Genomic DNA, 8,538 nt, shown 5'->3' on the forward strand with positions numbered 1-8,538 from the left:
TTTTTTTTTTAATTATTTTCAATGAATCAAGGTAGGTTTACTTTTAACCCAACACATTTCTATACCTTCCAAATGTCCCAGTTTGGCAGGGGCAGTCCTGATTAATCTGTCATCCCACTTTTTCAGATGCTTTTAAAATGTCCCCATTTCTCTCTCCTCCTCCCAAATTCTCCCTTTATCTTTAGCTTAATTCAACTGCTGCAAATGGAGTTCTTACTTAAATACTATTGTGCACTCAATTAGCTCAGCAGATTCAACTGACTTCAAGCAAGAAAAAGAAGAATGTTAGCACTAAAACAAAATGATCCTAACGCTTAACTAGTGTATACTGCTAAAGTGCTTTAGCACAATAACTACAGCTCCTAAGTAGTAAAAAAAGAAAGACTGAGTGGAAATTGGCAAAAAATATTCTGAAATATTGCATGAGACTGGATGTTGCATATGACATGTGTTCAGTGAGAGAGGATAAGGAAAGACAAAAGGCAGAGGCAGAGGGAAACTGGATATTTCAAGAAAGGTCTAGATGGAGGAGCAGGAATATTAAGGAATATATGGGAACATGCAGATATAATCAAAATGGAAAAAGCTTTCTCAAAACTTTCAGGCAATGAGTCCTTGAGCAGATAAAGCCTAAAATTTCCCTGGAAGCCAAAATGTTCAAACTGAGGCTGTCATGCTTTGGCCACATCATGAGAAGGCATAACTCATTAGAAAGATAATAATGCTGGGAAAGATAGGAGGTACTAACTAGAAAGAGAGGAAGACAACATGCCAGATGGATAGACTTAGGCCTGGTACAGATGAGAAGAAATCTCCTGATCATTGCCATGGCAACCGCACGGCCCCGACAACGATCCACGGTAAAAAGGAGCTCCAAAATGGAGCTCCTTGCTGTGACGCTGCCAAAGCGCTATTTCCGCCTTGCAGCATCACAGTTAGATCATACATGTGCCATGCTGTTTGGACACGGCGCACATGTGGTGTAATCTATACGTGTGCTGTGTGGATGGTGCTGCGTAACAATGGTACCAAACTAGGGCTCGGGAGCGTGTAGTTGCTGTGTGCTCCTGACCCTTTGTATCGCTGCCACCACACCACTTCCCGCAAGTATGTACCAGCCCTTAGTTTGACTATCTTGGCCTCCGGGGAAATTTCAGGCTTTATCTGCACAAGGCCTCACTGCCTGAAAGTTTTGAGAATTTCTAGTTCTTCCCTGGAAGTCAAGATGATAAAGTTGATGTTACTGTACTTTGGTCATGTCATGAGAAGGAATGACTCACTGGAAAAAACAATACAGGGGTACCCCGGGTTACGAAATTAATTCGTTCCGCCGCCGCTTTCGTAACCCGAAAATCTTCGTAAGGCGAAAAAGCCATAGGCGCTAATGGGGAAAAGCCGCGATTTCATGCGAAATAGCGCCGAAAAGCACCAAAAAATTTTTGGTAACCCGAAATAACCTTCGTAACCCGGAACAGTTTTTTTTAATGGATTTTTTTCGTAACCCGGAAATTTCGTAAGGCGGCGCATTCGTATCCCGGGGTACCACTGTAATGCTAGAAAATGTGAAGGGATGTAGAAAGAGGCGAAGTCTGCATCCTAGATGGATGGATTCTATTAGCCAGGTCACAGGTATGAATTTACAGCAACTAAGCAGAGCAGTGGAGGACAGGGGGTCTTGGAGAGGTCTCATCCACAGGGTCACCATGAGTTGAGATCAACTTGAAGATGGTTAATAAGAACAACAAATGAGCTTTTGTGGCTATCAATTCACTTCCTCTGACATTGCATCTGAAGAAGTGCACAGATATCTACAAATGCTTGTGCTAAAATATAAAACAGTCTCAAAGGAAGTGCTAGTTTCCGGTTTTTCCCCCTCCCCTTCTCTTTTCCCTTCTTCTGCAACAGAGAAGGTACCACTTAGGGTACCAATGCAGTGGAGGACAGAGGGTCTTGGAGAGGTCTCATCCACAGTGTTACCTTGCTTCAAGATCAACTCTAAGGTGGTTAAGAACAAATGAATTTTGATGACTATCAATCCACTTCCTCCAGCACTGTATTTGAAGAAGTGAATTGATAACCACAGATGCTTGTGCTAAAATATAAAACAGTCTCAAAGAGAGTGCTAGTTTCCTTTCTTTTTTTCCCTCCCCTCCTCTTTTTCCTTCATCTTTGAAAAGGTACCACTTAGGGGTACATATGCACTGAGGTACAAGGAATCTTGGAGATGTCTCATCCACAGGGTTACCATGAGTCACGATTGACTCTGTGGTAGTTAACAACAACAAATGGACAAATAAATAAATGAGCTTTTGTGGCTCTGAACCCACTTCCTCAGGCACTGCATCTGAAGAAGTGCAATGATATCTACAACCGCTTGTGCTAGAATATAAAACAGTCTCAAGGGGAGTCCTAGTTTCCTTTGTTTGTTTTGTGCCCTTCCCTTCCTTCTTCTTTGAGCAGATACCTCTTCATGTACCTATGCAGTGGAGTACAAGGAGTCTTGGAGAGGGCTCATCCACAGGGTTGCCATGAGTCGAGATTGACTTTAATGGTGGTGAACAACAAGAACAGTTTGTGTGGCGATCAATCCACTTCCTCTGGCATTGTATCTGAAGAAGTGTGCTGATATCTACAAATGCTTGTGCAAGAATATGAATGTGTCACAAAGGGAGTGCTAGTTCCCTTTGTTTGCTTTGTGCCCTTCCCATTGCTTTTTTGCTTCTTCTTTGAGCAGGTACCTCTTAGGGTACCTATCAGGGACGTAGCTAGGATTTTAGGAAGGGGGGGGTCCAGACTAAGTGTTACCATTATAATGGGGCTTGGGTGCAGCAGCGCAGCAGCACACACCATTCATTTTTCTAATGGAGGGGGGGTCCAGACCCCAAGAACCCCCCCCCCCTTGGCTACGTCCCTGTACCTATGCGGTGGAGGGCAGGAGGCCTTGGGGGTGTCCCATCCCCAGGTTGGCCATGAGCAGAGGGCGGTTAGGCCCCCTGGGTCCAAAGGTAGTGTTTCCAAGGGTAAGGATAGCATTAGCAATAGCAAGAGATGCTGTTCCTCCTCAGGCTCCAAGGCCCTCTCGCCTGTTTACACCTGGTTGCCTCCCTCTCCCTTGCTGCCATTCTACGTATTCCCCAGGATTAATGGCATTGTATGGCTCCATCTCTGGCTTTGTCCCAACCTGCCCTGCCCAGCCCATTCCCCTGAAGGGAAAGAGGTGACGCTGTGGCTCATCCTGGGATGGGAGGCAAGCAGGGAGGGAGGAGGGAGGAGAGGGGAGCGCCCATTCATTGTCTCCCGCCCATTGTCAGCAGAGGCAGCAGCAGGCAGTGGAAAATTTTTCCGATTGGGTGAGCTGCGCGCGCAGCTCTCTCTCCCTTCCTCCCCCTCCCCCCTTATCTCTCCTCTATCTCTAGAACATTCCGGAGGGGAGGGGGGCAAAGGGAGGGCGCTTCCGGAGCCAGAGAAAGGGGAAACCCCATCCTTTTCTTGTGTGCCTTAAAGTCGTTTCCCACTTCTGAGGTTTTCTTAGACCACATCCACACTGGAGAAATAACCCAGTTTGGCACCATTGTAACTCTTTGTCTGCCTCAAGGCTATGGAATTCTGGGAGTTGGAGTTTGTTGTGGGCCCAGAGCCATAACAAACTCCAACTCCCAGAATTCCATAGCCTTAAGCCAGACAAAGAGTTAAAGCGGTGCCAAACTAGGTTATTTCTCCAGTGTGGATGCAGCCCTGGCTAGTTTCTTCAGAGGGGGGTTGCCTTTGCCTCCCTCTGAAGCTGAGAGAGTGTGACTTGCCCAAGGTCACCCTCCCCAGGCAGGGTGTGTCCAGGCGTCCTCCCTACCCCAAACATATCCTACATTTCCTCCTTCTGCACGAAGAAGAAGCATGAATTTACATTTCTGTCAGGGTTCTTAGTTTTTATTTGGTCGTGTCTTCCTCCCCCCCCCCTTTTTTTTTTTTTAATGTCCTCCGTTTTTCGGTGCCTTCTCCTTTGCTGCTATGACACCTCTGACAGAGCACAGTTCTGGTGTCACAACAAACTACAATTCCCAGAATTCCATAGCCTTGAGCCATGGCAGTGAAAGAGACGTCAAACCGTATTATTTCTGCAGTATGGATGCAGCACTGAGAAGAAAGCGCGGTACGAGAGAAGCTTGCAGGAAAAGCCCATTGTTCCCTCAGCTGAGGTTTCTTCCCAGCAGAGCTTCTCTTCCAAAAAGCATGTCCAAATGCTTCCTTTTCCCCCTTAACCATTAAAAATTGACACATTCCCTAAGCCTCCCAGCATTATCAAGAAATGTGGACGATTCTAGCATGAGTGTGTGTGTGTGTGTCCTTGTGTGATATGCATACATATTTTGTATTATTATTATTATTATTATTTCAAAACCCTTCAGAATCTGAGGCTGTAAATTGCAGCTCTGTCTCCCAGACCAGGAGAAAGGGATTTGAGGCAAGAGGGAAAGGAGGTCCTCAAACCAACCTAAAACCTAGAGTGGATGGAGAATTACAATTTATTATTATTCCAAAGTGTTATTCAAAAAGATGGGTATAATTCTCGGGGGGGGGGGGGAGTTGGTTCTGACAAATACATGCAGAGTGACAAGGAACTAAATGAAATAGGCAGGGATAAACCTGATGGCTAGTCAGTGTTGGTGAGGGATAGTAATGTGTTAAGGACTGGGTTGATCCCATTTCAGATCTCCACTCCTATGAATACTGCTGGATGGCCTTTGGCCATTCTGTTAGCCTTATCTACATCACAGGGCTGTTATCTTAAAGCATTATTTATCATCATTAATTACTTAAGTACTGTCTGTGTTGCATATTCATTTGAGAAGGACATGGAGAACTTAATGTTTCATGCCCTGGTTGGACAATATAACTGATGGTGCATTTATAGACTACTAAACAGCCTTGGGCCAATCACTTTCTCTTAGCCTCTTAGCCTAACCTACCTCAACATGTTACAAATGTTGTTTATCATGATTAACTTCAGCATCATCTGTGTTGCATGTTAGTTCCAACAGGACATGGGAACGTAATGGTTTGTAGTCTGGTTTGAAGGCATAAAAGAGATGGGATCCTTTTTGCCAGAAAACCTATCATTGCAGCTCTCAGGACGGTGTTCTTTAAAATATGCTATTGTTGTCTTCTTGATCATGTTAGCATTCACATGCTTTAATCATGTTAAGAGTCTAGCCACAAGTCCAGATAAATCCAGATAAGTCCATAGGAACAGCAACAGTAATGCAAGGCGAGAATTTGCATGGTTCTCTGCACATCTTTATTTGTTCTAATAAATGGTTTTCCAAGTACCAGCTGTTGAACTAGGACTCTGAGATACCAAGGTTCGTATCCCCAGCCAAGGAACCCCACTGACCGACCTAGGGCATGTATCTGAGGAAGTAGACTCAAATCTATCAAAGCTCATGCTACCAGCTTCTTTCTTAATGTCCTGCATTTTTATTGAATGGCCTACATCTTGCAATAATATGATTTATTTATTTGTATACCGCTTTTCCTACGATGTCTTGTCTTCCTTTGTGGTTAGGACATCTGGTCACCCTGTCTCAAAGGTCCCTTTGCATACTGTTTTTCCAGACAAACACAGCGATGTCTTTGAACTCTGACCTTGGGCAAGTCACCCTCTCTCAGCCTAAAAGGAAGGCAACAACAAACCTCCTCCAAATAATTCCTGCAAGGAAACCCCAATGAAAGGATTGCCATGGAGTTGAAGACACGTAAGAACAACAATAAGCATAACATGTTACTGACAGCTAACTGACAGGAAGTTCTGATGAATGTAGAAGTTTCTGAACAACACAAAACAAACCAGGGGAAATGCAGTAAAATTAGCAGCATATTAAAAGAAGGGAAGAGTCGCGCATAGTTTCACTGTTATATTGTCCTTGTTTCTTCCCCGTTACTTCTTTTTTCTGAAGTATCCATTGAAGGCTGAGCAGTTCCAGAGAATAAGCAATGAAAATGTAATGCAATTTTATTTATTTATTTTCTAATATATATTTTTTATTCAAGCCATCACACACACACAAAGAACATACAGAATACATAAAACAACAACACACAAAAACAACTAAAGTAACTAACTAATGTAGACCATAAATAATTAACAAAGGGGGAAAAGTGGGAAGATACATACTTACAACCTGCTAGCTAATGGCTACAAATATTAAAATACCTTGCTTCATCTGCATTACCTAATTAAAATCTACTTTTGCTTTTTAATTAATTTTTGATTTGGAAGAACAATAGATTTCATGAAATAAGCAGAAGTACATAGACAATCTCCTTTTAAAAAGTTTCTGTGTTAAAACATATAGAAAATCAGTAGAAACATTTATTTGCTACTTTCTCAGTTACAGCTTAGATTGTTACTGTCATTATTATTATCTGGTTTGTCTTGTGTAACTCCACACACACACACACACACACACACACTCCTTTAGAAGACTCATTTCATTAAAAGTGAATATGACACACATTGAAAACAATAATTAAGTTTGTACAATACATCTAAAACAGTATCCATACCTAGCTAGATTAGATATGCATGACATCATATCTTATAAATATAATAAATGAGCAACTCACATGAAAGGCATAAGACAGGGCAACTGATATTCTTTTCCTTTTGGAAATTTTCTGTCATTATCATGTGATACAAACTGGAAAGTTGTGACTTATGTCGGTTAATGCAGGATGATCCTGAGTACCATTGATTCCTTATTGCTGAAATCCAACATGCCACCTGTGGACTTGGCAGTATTAGAGCAACATTTTAATGGTATAAGAGGGCAAGAGTTACAAAGCAAATAATGTTTGCAATATTCAGAGTTACACACCAGTTTTCTTCAGATGTAGGATTCCCTATGTGGAACTTTTACCTTTGGCAATGTCTTGACCCATATCCTCTGTCCCTGATGTCACACCTAGAGTAAACATTGTAAAATCATTAGTTTTATCATTCATTCTTTTCAAATGTTGATAAATGTCAGAAGCTACTGTAGGAACATAGTCTGTAGACAAGTGGTCATTGCTCATATATCTTGTTCACAGATAATGAAAACAGCAGCCAGAGCTGAGTAAAAGTTGAGTTTAAGGATCCAAGGGCATTATAAATCTATATACAGTTGTCCCTCCTTATTCGCTAGGGTTAGGGGAACAAGACCCCCGTGAATATGGAAAAAACGCAAATAACAAAAACACTGTTTTTACCTGAGAGGACACCTCTCTAGGAATCTCAAGGTCTTCCAGTGCAACTCTGTGGTCAATGTCCAACATACATGGACCATAGAATGGCACCGGAGTAGCTACAAATGGTCTTTCAGTGCAACTTTTAGTTAAAGTTGACCACAGAGTTGCACTGGAGGACCTAGACAGTCCTAGAGAGAACATGTTAATGAAATCCGTGAATAATCAAATCTGCAAATAACAAAGCCGCAAATATGGAGGGATGACTGTAGTGCTTCTTGCATGCTGTTTTAAGAGTTATAATAATAATAATTATTATTTCTATTTCGTCTTTTTCCCAATAGGAAATCAAGGCAGATTACAACAGGCATTAAAACATCAAACGGTTAAAATTACAATCATGATTAAAAGAAATAGCATATCCCGACCCCCGCATCATAAAACCCCTAAATAAAAACCAATTAAAAAGAGATTAAACAATACAAGTGTTAAAAAGGGGGGGGGGTTCCTATTAAAGGTTGGATAAAATTGAAAATGAGATCCAGATTCAGTTTCGATTTGGGGGGGAGAGAGGTGTGTTTTTTATTGGGGAAGATAAGCGGAAGTAATAATATCAATAATATCAGTAATATTGGTAAGCTTTTACACCTTTAACACATATCCTGAAAAAGAGTTCTGTACAATTCAAAATCTTGCTCACATTTTGTGACATTTTTAATTAGTCCTTACAAAGATATTGCCCTTCTGGAAGTTTATACTATAGTGACATGATTCAGAAATCTTATGTTTTCTCTCTCTTCTTCCCCAGTCCATAACAGTATTTGGAATTTCAAAATGCAAAGGGATCCTGTAGTTCTTTGCTAGCACTGCATCTCAGATGAGTTTATTTTCTTCCTCTCTCCTTTCTTCACTGGTCCATCTCTTGCATCCCATACATGATGATGGGAAATACAACAGCTTGGATAATTCCAAGGAGAGTACTGCACTACACTCTTATAGCGCCACTGTCCCACTTTTACTGCTCTAGCTGCCTTCTGTAGCATTCTGGGATTTGTAGTTCAATCTTCAATAGAGGCGGGCAAGAGGACTTGGGGTGTCATGTCTCATTTGCAGGGTTGCCATAACAGGAGGGCAGTCAACAACAACAACAACAAGAGTGTAGTGTGGTGATATCCCAAGTGTCACTGTAGCAATTTCGTAAGGGAGGAGGCAGGGGAAGGAGAAAAGGGTGCAATGTTGGTAGGACATACTAAATTAAATGACAGTACTTTCCCATAAGGAAATCATACTTGCCCATAGAGAATCATTGAAGAATAG

The sequence above is a fragment of the Sceloporus undulatus genome, chromosome 5, assembly GCF_019175285.1.
Source record: "Sceloporus undulatus isolate JIND9_A2432 ecotype Alabama chromosome 5, SceUnd_v1.1, whole genome shotgun sequence".
NCBI lineage: Eukaryota > Metazoa > Chordata > Lepidosauria > Squamata > Phrynosomatidae > Sceloporus > Sceloporus undulatus.